The following is a 12242-nucleotide window of genomic DNA, read 5'->3' on the forward strand; positions in this document are numbered from 1 at the left end:
ACTGGCTCACCACGGGGCTTATTGCGTGGTATCTGGGCACTTTATTTGAAACGTAAACCCCACAGTTTGTGAGTACAATTCCTCGCAAGTTTCGTCCACAGAGACAGACAATGACGTTTCTAGGTAAGAGTAAGAAATGAATCTACGTGTCGAGGAGAGACGAGAGAGCCAAGAGGTCACCTCGGGAGACGGTGGCGGGGCGTCAACCTTAGTCACGTGACTGAAGGAGTGTGGGCGTGCCGCGCGTGTGTACCGTGCGTGTGTGTCGTGCGTGTGTATTGTGTGTGTGTACTGTGCGTGTGTGTGTACTGTGAGTTTGTGTGTGCGTGTGTACTGTGCGTGTGTGCACCGTGTGTGTGTACTTTGTGTCTGTGTGTACCGTGCATGTGTGTGTACTGTGCGTGTGTGTGTACTGTGCGTGTGTGTACTGTGTGTGTGTACTGTGTGTACTGTGTGTGCACCGTGTGTGTGTGCTGTGTGTGTGTGTACTGTGTGTGTGTGTAACGTGTGTGGCGGTAGTCTAGCGGTTAGCGCTACGCTGCTCTACGAACATAACGACCCGAGTTTGATTCCCGCTCACAGCCAACACCCAGTGACGATTATTTGAACCGGTTCTGGGCCTCCCCTAGGTCGAGTCAGCCTCAAATGAGTACCCGGTGCGGTGTGTAAATATCATTACTGGGGAGACAAAGGCGGTCGGGCACGGTGCTGGCCACCCACCCCCTCGTGTACCGTTCCGGCCTTCATAGGTGGTGCTGCTACTTGCTAACAACACTTGCCCCAACAGTCTGTTAAGGCTACACGGGGGATCTTTGTCTTTGTATCACCACCCAGGAGTCACGGAGCTTTTGAGGCTCCGAGCCACGTGGGGATCCACAACAGCGTGAGGCGGTGCCACTCAGGTGAGACTCGGGGATATGTGATTTCTAATCGATAGCCATCCGTCAGTTAACCCATCGCAACTGCTGAGACTGTCACGCGACTTCCTCCTTCCAGCGAGCCTTTGACGCTTCACGTGGCCTCAAAGTTTACACAGTGTGTACGTATACACAATAATGTCCACGTTGTTGTTGCTGAGTTCACGCACTCAAGGGAGGGGGCAATGGAAAATTAATCTAAATCAACTTAAACTCCATCCCCATGACCTCATCGGCATGAAGTGCCAGCTGGAGGTGTACCTCGCTAGTGACGTCATGTCACCAAGGTATTCACACTTCCCCAACCCCGTCCACGGTGCTCTTGAGCGTGACGTCACCTCCGCTTGGGTCACTGCCGATATCAATCCAGTGGCAATCCTTATTTGGGCAAAGCTACGCCGAGTGACTGGCGGTTCATTAACATAATGTATTTGAAGCCGTCGAGTGTTTATTGCGACGGGTTCAGCAGCCACGCCCCATCACTCGACATATGGGCCGGGTTCATTAACATAATTTATTCAGTTACAGTGCGGCTCATTGTGGGAGGGGCGTGTCCCTTACCGCGGAAGTGACGTCATGTTACCTGCTTACACGCGTGATGTCGCGAGGTAACAGGAGGCTGCCGATCTGCGCTTGCACTGAAATCCGAGGTTAGAAATTCTCATGCTGGTGGTAGTGGTGGTTGTTGTTGTGGTTGTTGTTTACCAAGGTAGAGCCTCTCTCGTAGGGATGTCAGTTGAGTAGCAGCGAGCATGGGAATCGACGTCCAGGTTGGAACTTTACAACGCAGGGCCTAGCCACGCGGGGCCTTGCCTCCTGCCCTCGCCTGATTGCGCTCACTTTAATTATCTCGCTTAAGTTTAATTTGTCTTCACCCGGCTCGCCACTTTGTAACTTTGTTTTATTGTAAATATTCACACAGTTTTTATTTTCTTTTGTTACCAGGCCAAGCCCGCTTGAGCTGCTATACCGCTCTTGTTATCAGAAGCGACCTGCCCACAACAACACAAGGTGAGGCTTTGTCAACGTGTGTGAATGTTTTGACTTAAAACTTTGGTGACTGCAGGAATTAATATTCTTGGTTCTTTCGGTAAAGTCACGTAGATAGAAAATTAAATAAAAATAATAAAATAAATGAATAATTCCAAATAAAGCAAAAAACTCACGTCGTTTTGATCGCAACACAAGTGGTCTTTATTTAATGTAATTGTATTATCAGTTATTGTTAGTTTCTATCTACGTAACTTTACCGAAAGAAACAAGAATACGTGTGTCAATGTCTATCGGTCAAAGACACTCAGCGGAGAGACTCGCAAACTCCAAATATACAGCAGGCGTCAGGGTCGGGATCGAACCCACGACTTCCTGTATACCAAGTGAGGTAGCTAACATCTCACCACGGAGAGAGACACGCAAACTCCAGTTAGCCTCAGCTATGTTCGTTGATCCTCAATTCATTACTTGGTGGAGTGAGGAAGCATTCATGCCAAGCAGATGAAGGTGGCCAGGCGTGATTCTAGACACGCCACCACCTGTTTACCCAGTGACATTGTACAGTTTGTGTTTGCAGTAACGTCTATTAACTCTGTTGAATACGGAGGTTATAGCGTAACAATAGTTTACTTTTGTTTTCCTCTGGAACTCTTTATAAGAATGGAAACAGGAGGTGAACACAGCACACACATGCAGCTGAAGTCGGAACTGTTCATCCCAGCATTTAAGGACATCTGAGCCTGGATTCACACCTCTAAGTTGCGATTGAACATTAATTTATGCATAACACAATTAGGATTGTTTTCAACGAGACCCTTGGGGTGCGAGCCGCCGGTAACATTGCGGGGTTGGTGGGGGGCCAAGTGGTGAGCGCCCGGACCCCCCTGGACCCCCTTTGTCTCCCCGGCGAGCGGTGCGGCGTGACCCCCGCCCCCCCCGCACGGAGCCCCTCGACACCCCGCGGGGGTCAAGGTCACCGTGACCTTGACCCCCGCGGGGAGCGGCGAGCGAGGAGTCGGTCCTGGGCCTCCCCCTGGGGTCGACTCAGGCTAAAACTAAAATAGAGACACCGGGGGGCGCCGTGGCGAAGTTGGCGGCCGGGGGGAGACAAAGGCGGCCGGGCAGGGGGGCGGCGCCGGTGGCCCCCTTCGTAAGCGCCGCTGCTGCTGCTGCTCGCCACTAGCGGCACTCGCTCCGACAGCCTCCAAGGCTACGTGGGGGATCTTTGTCTTTGTGTTTGCCTCTAAAATCTCATTCATGGACTACTCACACAGAGACCCACAGACTACTCACACAGAGACCCATAGACTCACCACACAGAGACCCATAGACTACTCACACAGAGACCCATAGACTACTCACACAGAGACCCATAGACTACTCACACAGAGACCCATAGACTCACCACACAGAGACCCATAGACTCACCACACAGAGACCCACAGACTACTCACACAGAGACCCATAGACTCATCACACAGAGACCCATAGACTCACCACACAGAGACCCATAGACTCACCACACAGAGACCCATAGACTCATCACACAGAGACCCACAGACTACTCACACAGAGACCCATAGACTCACCACACAGAGACCCATAGACTCACCACACAGAGATCCACAGACTCACACAGAGACCCATAGACTACTCACACAGAGACCCATAGACTACTCACACAGAGACCCATAGACTACTCACACAGAGACCCACAGACTCACACAGAGAATATTAGACTCACACAGAGAAATTAGACTCACAGAGAGAAAATTAGACTCACACAGAGAAAATTAGACTCACACAGAGACCCATTGACTCGCATAGATACCCATAGACTCACACAAAGACCCATAAACTACTCTCACAAAGACCCATAGACTACTCACACAAAGTCCCATAGACTCACACAGAGACCCATAGACTACTCACACAGAGACCCATAGACTACTCACACAAAGTCCCATAAACTCACACAGAGCCCCATAGACTACTCACACAGAGACCCACAGACTACTCACACAGAGACCCACAGACTCACACAGAGAAAATTAGACTCACACAGAGACCCACTGACTAGCATAGAGACCCATTGACTCACACAAAGTCCCATAAACTCACACAGAGACCCATAGACTACTCACACAGAGACCCATAGACTACTCACACAGAGACCCATTGACTACTCACACAGAGACCCACTGACTAGAATAGAGACCCATTGACTCACCCAAAGACCCATAGACTCACCACACAGAGACCCATAGACTACTCACACAGAGACCCACAGACTCACACAGAGAAAATTAGACTCACACAGAGACCCATTGACTCGCATAGAGACCCATTGACTCACACAGATACCCATAGACTACTCACACAGAGACCCATAGACTACTCACACAGATACCCATAGACTCATCACACAGACACCCATAGACTACTCACACAGAGACCCATAGACTACTCACACAGATACCCATAGACTCACACAAAGACCCATAGACTACTCACACAAAGTCCCAAAAACTCACACAGAGACCCATAGACTACTCACACAGAGATCCACAGACTCACACAGAGACCCATAGACTACTCACACAGAGACCCAGACTCACACAGAGACCCATAGACTCACACAAAGACCCATAGACTACTCACACAAAGACCCATAAACTCACACAGAGACCCACTGACTCACACAGAGACCCACAGACTACTCACACAGAGAAAATTAGACTCACACAGAGACCCATAGACTACTCACACAGAGACCCACAGACTCACACAGAGAAAATTAGACTCACACAGAGACCCATTGACTCGCATAGAGACCCATTGACTCACACAGATACCCATAGACTACTCACACAGAGACCCATAGACTACTCACACAGATACCCATAGACTCATCACACAGACACCCATAGACTACTCACACAGAGACCCATAGACTACTCACACAGATACCCATAGACTCACACAAAGACCCATAGACTACTCACACAAAGTCCCAAAAACTCACACAGAGACCCATAGACTACTCACACAGAGATCCACAGACTCACACAGAGACCCATAGACTACTCACACAGAGACCCAGACTCACACAGAGACCCATAGACTCACACAAAGACCCATAGACTACTCACACAAAGACCCATAAACTCACACAGAGACCCACTGACTCACACAGAGACCCACAGACTACTCACACAGAGAAAATTAGACTCACACAGAGACCCATAGACTACTCACACAGAGACCCACAGACTACTCACACAGAGACCCATAGACTACTCACACAGAGACCCATAGACTACTCACACAGAGACCCATAGACTACTCACACAGAGACCCATAGACTACGCACACAGAGACCCATAGACTCACCACACAGAGATCCACAGACTCACACAGAGACCCATAGACTACGCACACAGAGATCCACAGACTCACACAGAGACCCACTGACTCGCATAGAGACCCATTGACTCACACAGAGACCCATAGACTACTCACACAAAGATCCACAGACTCACACAGAGAAAATTAGACTCACACAGATACCCCTAGACTCACACAAAGACCCATAGACTACTCACACAAAGTCCCATAAACTCACACAGAGACCCATAGACTACTCACACAGAGATCCACAGACTCACACAGAGATTATTAGACTCACACAGAGAATTTTAGACTCACACAGAGAAAATTAGACTCACACAGAGACCCATTGACTCGCATAGAGACCCATAGACTCACACAAAGACCCATAGACTACTCACACAGAGACCCATAGACTACTCACACAAAGATCCACAGACTCGCACAGGGAAAATTAGACTCACACAGAGACCCACTGACTCACACAGAGACCCATAGACTAATGACACAAAGTCCCATAAACTCACACAGAGACCCATAGACTACTCACACAGAGACCCATAGACTACTCACACAAAGACCCATAGACTCACCACACAGAGACCCACAGACTCATCACACAGAGACCCATAGACTCACCACACAGAGACCCATAGACTCACCACACAGAGACCCATGGACTTAACACACAGAGACCCATAGACTCATCACACAGAGACCCACAGACTCACCACACAGACACCCATAGACTCACCACACAGAGACCCATAGACTCATCACACAGAGACCCATAGACTCACCACACAGAGACCCATAGACTCACCACACAGAGACCCATAGACTCACCACACAGAGACCCATAGACTCACCACACAGAGACCCATAGACTACTCACACAGAGACCCACAGACTACTCACACAGAGACCCATAGACTCACCACACAGAGACCCATAGACTCACCACACAGAGACCCATAGACTACTCACACAGAGACCCACAGACTACTCACACAAAGACCCATAGACTCACCACACAGAGACCCATAGACTCATCACACAGAGACCCACAGACTCCCCACACAGAGACCCATAGACTCATCACACAGACACCCATAGACTCACCACACAGAGACCCATAGACTCCCCACACAGAGACCCATAGACTCACCACACAGAGACCCATAGACTCCCCACACAGAGACCCATAGACTCCCCACACAGAGACCCATAGACTCATCACACAGAGACCCATAGACTCACCACACAGAGACCCATAGACTCACCACACAGAGACCCATAGACTCACCACATAGAGACCCATAGACTCATCACACAGACACCCATAGATTACTCACACAGAGGCCCATAGACTACTCACACAGAGACCCACAGACTCACACAGAGACCCATAGACTACTCACACAGAGACCCATAGACTACTCACACAGAGACCCATAGACTACTCACACAGAGATCCACAGACTCACACAGAGAAAATTAGACTCACACAGAGACCCACTGACTCGCATAGAGACCCATTGACTCACACAGAGACCCATAGACTACTCACACAAAGTCCCATAAACTCACACAGAGACCCATAGACTACTCACACAGAGACCCACAGACTACTCACACAGAGACCCACAGACTCACACAGAGAAAATTAGACTCACACAGATACCCATTGACTCACACAGAGACCCACAGACTCACACAGAGAAAATTAGACTCACACAGAGACCCATTGACTCACACAGAGACCCATTGACTCACACAGAGACCCATAGACTCACACAAAGACCCATATACTACTCACACAAAGTCCCATAAACTCACACAAAGACCCATAGACTACTCACACAGAGACCCACAGACTCACACAGAGAAAATTAGACTCACACAGAGACCCACAGACTCACACAGAGAATATTAGACTCACACAGAGAAAATTAGACTCACACAGAGACCCACAGACTCACACAGAGAATATTAGACTCACACAGAAAATTAGACTCACAGAGAGAAAAATTAGACTCACACAGAGAAAATTAGACTCACACAGAGACCCATTGACTCGCATAGATACCCATAGACTCACACAAAGACCCATAAACTACTCACACAAAGACCCATAGACTCACACAGAGACCCATAGACTACTCACACAGCGACCCACAGACGACTCACACAGAGACCCACAGAATCACACAGAGAAAATTAGACTCACACAGATACCCATTGACTCACACAGAGACCCACAGACTCACACAGAGAAAATTAGGCTCACACAGAGACCCATTGACTCACACAGAGACCCATTGACTCACACAGAGACCCACAGACTCACACAGAGACCCATAAACTACTCACACAGAGACCCATAGACTACTCACACAGAGACCCATAGACTCACCACACAGAGACCCACAGATTACTCACACAGAGACCCATAGACTCATCACACAGAGACCCATAGACTCACACAGAGACCCACTGACTCGCATAGAGACCCATTGACTCACACAGATACCCATAGACTACTCACACAGAGATCCACAGACTCACACAGAGAAAATTAGACTCACACAGAGACCCACTGACTAGCATAGAGACCCATTGACTCACACAAAGTCCCATAAACTCACACAGAGACCCATTGACTACTCACACAGAGACCCACTGACTAGCATAGAGACCCATTGACTCACACAAAGACCCATAGACTCACACAGAGACCCATAGACTACTCACACAGAGACCCACAGACTCACACAGAGAAAATTAGACTCACACAGAGACCCATTGACTTGCATAGAGACCCATTGACTCACACAGATACCCATAGACTACTCACACAGAGACCCATAGACTACTCACACAGATACCCATAGACTCACACAAAGACCCATAGACTACTCACACAAAGACCCATAAACTCACACAGAGACCCACTGACTCACACAGAGACCCACAGACTACTCACACAGAGAAAATTAGACTCACACAGAGACCCATAGACTACTCACACAGAGACCCACAGACTACTCACACAGAGACCCATAGACTACTCACACAGAGACCCATAGACTACTCACACAGAGACCCATAGACTACTCACACAGAGACCCATAGACTACGCACACAGAGACCCATAGACTCACCACACAGAGATCCACAGACTCACACAGAGACCCATAGACTACTCACACAAAGATCCACAGACTCACACAGAGAAAATTAGACTCACACAGATACCCGTAGACTCACACAAAGACCCATAGACTACTCACACAAAGTCCCATAAACTCACACAGAGACCCATAGACTACTCACACAGAGATCCACAGACTCACACAGAGATTATTAGACTCACACAGAGAAAATTAGACTCACACAGATAAAATTAGACTCACACAGAGACCCATTGACTCGCATAGAGACCCATAGACTCACACAAAGACCCATAGACTACTCACACAGAGACCCACAGACTACTCACACAGAGACCCACTGACTCACACAGAGACCCATTGACTCAAACAGATACCCATAGACTCACACAAAGACCCATAGACTAATGACACAAAGTCCCATAAACTCACACAGAGACCCATAGACTACTCACACAGAGACCCATAAACTCACACAGAGACCCATAGACTACTCACACAAAGACCCATAAACTCACACAGAGACCCATAGACTACTCACACAAAGACCCATAGACTACTCACACAGAGACCCACTGACTCACACAAAGACCCATAGACTACTCACACAAAGTCCCAAAAACTCACACAGAGACCCATAGACTACTCACACAGAGATCCACAGACTCACACAGAGACCCATAGACTACTCACACAGAGACCCAGACTCACACAGAGACCCACAGACTCACACAGAGACCCACTGACTCGCATAGAGACCCATAGACTCACACAAAGACCCATAGACTACTCAAACAAAGACCCATAAACTCACACAGAGACCCAATGACTCACACAGAGACCCACAGACTACTCACACAGAGAAAATTAGACTCACACAGAGACCCATAGACTACTCACACAGAGACCCACAGACTACTCACACAGAGACCCATAGACTACTCACACAGAGACCCATAGACTACTCACACAGAGACCCATAGACTACTCACACAGAGACCCATAGACTACGCACACAGAGACCCATAGACTCACCACACAGAGACCCACAGACTCACACAGAGACCCATAGACTACGCACACAGAGATCCACAGACTCACACAGAGACCCACTGACTCGCATAGAGACCCATTGACTCACACAGAGACCCATAGACTACTCACACAAAGATCCACAGACTCACACAGAGAAAATTAGACTCACACAGATACCCATAGACTCACACAAAGACCCATAGACTACTCACACAAAGTCCCATAAACTCACACAGAGACCCATAGACTACTCACACAGAGACCCATTGACTCACACAAAGACCCATAGACTACTCACACAGAGACCCATAGACTACGCACACAGAGACCCATAGACTCACCACACAGAGACCCACAGACTCACACAGAGACCCATAGACTACGCACACAGAGATCCACAGACTCACACAGAGACCCACTGACTCGCATAGAGACCCATTGACTCACACAAAGACCCATAGACTACTCACACAAAGTCCCATAAACTCACACAGAGACCCATAGACTACTCACACAGAGACCCATTGACTCACACAAAGACCCATAGACTACTCACACAAAAACCCATAGACTACTCACACAAAGTCCCATAAACTCACACAGAGACCCATAGACTACTCACACAGAGACCCATAGACTACTCACACAAAGACCCATAGACTACTCACACAAAGACCCATAGACTACTCACACAAAGTCCCATAAACTCACACAGAGACCCATAGACTACTCACACAGAGACCCATAGACTACTCACACAGAGACCCATAGACTCACACAGAGACCCACAGACTCACATAGAGACCCAGTGACTCACACAGAGACCCGTAGAGTATCTTCTTTGGTTCTTTCGGTATTAAAGTCACCACCACCACGTAGAATGAGAATAATAAAATAATAAAATAAAACACAATAAAATTCTCACGACGTTTCGGCCACGACACAAGCGGCCTTCTTCAGGTGAAAGGAACACACCTGTCGGGACGACAGAGCCACAATAATGACGGAGCTTCAATAATGAAGCCCTTAGCACAGACTGACGTTGTGACACGTGGTGCACGTGGTGTCTGTGTGTGTGTCTGTCTGTGTGTCTGTGTGTGTCTGTGTGTGTGTGTGTCTGTGTGTGTGTCTGTCTGTGTGTGTGTCTGTGTGTGTGTCTGTCTGTGTGTGTGTCTGTCTGTGTGTGTGTGTGTGTCTGTGTGTGTGTCTGTGTGTGTGTGTGTCTGTGTGTGTGTCTGTGTGTGTGTGTCTGTCTGTGTGTGTGTCTGTGTGTGTGTCTGTCTGTGTGTCTGTTTGTGTGTGTCTGTGTGTTTCTGTGTGTCTGTGTGTATGTCTGTCTGTGTGTGTGTCTGTGTGTGTGTCTGTGTGTGTGTCTGTGTGTCTGTCTGTCTGTGTGTCTGTGTGTGTGTCTGTGTGTCTGTCTGTGTGTCTGTGTGTATGTGTCTGTCTGTGTGTCTGTGTGTGTGTCTGTGTGTGTGTCTGTGTGTCTGTGTATGTGTGTGTGTCTGTGTGTGTGTCTGTGTGTGTGTCTGTGTGTCTGTCTGTGTCTGTGTGTATGTGTCTGTCTGTGTGTCTGTGTGTGTGTCTGTGTGTGTGTGTCTGTGTGTGTGTCTGTGTGTGTGTCTGTGTGTGTGTGTCTGTCTGTGTGTGTCTGTGTGTGTGTCTGTCTGTGTGTCTGTCTGTGTGTGTCTGTGTGTTTCTGTGTGTCTGTGTGTCTGTGTGTATGTCTGTCTGTGTGTGTGTCTGTGTGTGTCTGTGTCTGTGTGTGTGTCTGTGTGTGTGTCTGTGTGTCTGTCTGTCTGTGTGTCTGTGTGTGTGTCTGTGTGCGGTCAAGGGATGGCTCCCTATTGCTCAACCACGTTATGTATGCTGATGACTTGGTAATAGCTGCTCAGTCAGAGGAGGAGTTGGAGACGCTGCTGCTGAGACTGGAGCATGCCACTAAGAGGTGGGGCCTTACCATCAGCCCCACCAAAACTAAGCACCTGCCTGGGTATTTTGTACCATCGGACACTCCACCACCACAACTCCCAATCGGTGATGGGGCAGTTGTGGAGAGAGTGGAGAGTTTCCCATACCTGGGCAGTGTGCTTATGACTGGCTCCAGTTTAACAGCAGAGGTCTCACTCCGAATCAGTCGAGCGGCAATATCTTTTCATCGGTTGCGTAACGCTGTGTGGAAGCTACCTGGTCTGTCGCTCCGCACTAAGCTTCAGGTCTTCTCGGCCACGGTCATTCCCTCCCTTCTCTATGCTTGCGAAACGTGGACCCCCCGAATGGAACATCTTCGCCGGTTAGAAACATTTAGGCTGGCCTGCCTACGATCCATCCTGGGTTTAACCAGACTGGATTGTGTGAGGAGCTCACAAATCCTTGAAAGATCTGGGCAGGGTCCCATCGGTGAGCTCCTCCGGCAGGCAAGGCTGCGATGGCTGGGTCATGTAGCCCGCATGCCCGGCCACCGCATGCCGAAACAGCTTTTGTTTGGCCGGATTGAGGGGGCTAAGCGGGCGCGGCACGGGCTAGAGAAGAGATGGAGTGATGTGGTACAGGAGGACGTGGAGCTGAGTGGACTTGCCGATGACTGGTACCAGCGGTGTCAAGATCGGCCTCTGTGGAGGAGGCTCGTGAAGGATGCTACTGGGCAGTTGGAGGCAGTCGCCCTCCAACAACAACGGAGGGCGGAGGAGCGACGCTCACAACAGCGAGCGGAGCGCCGGGTGGCTAAAGCACA

The sequence above is a fragment of the Petromyzon marinus genome, unplaced genomic scaffold (genome assembly GCF_048934315.1).
Source record: "Petromyzon marinus isolate PM22_M1 ecotype Great Lakes invasive population unplaced genomic scaffold, UKy_Petmar_22M1.pri1.0 PM_G_Scaffold_30, whole genome shotgun sequence".
NCBI lineage: Eukaryota > Metazoa > Chordata > Hyperoartia > Petromyzontiformes > Petromyzontidae > Petromyzon > Petromyzon marinus.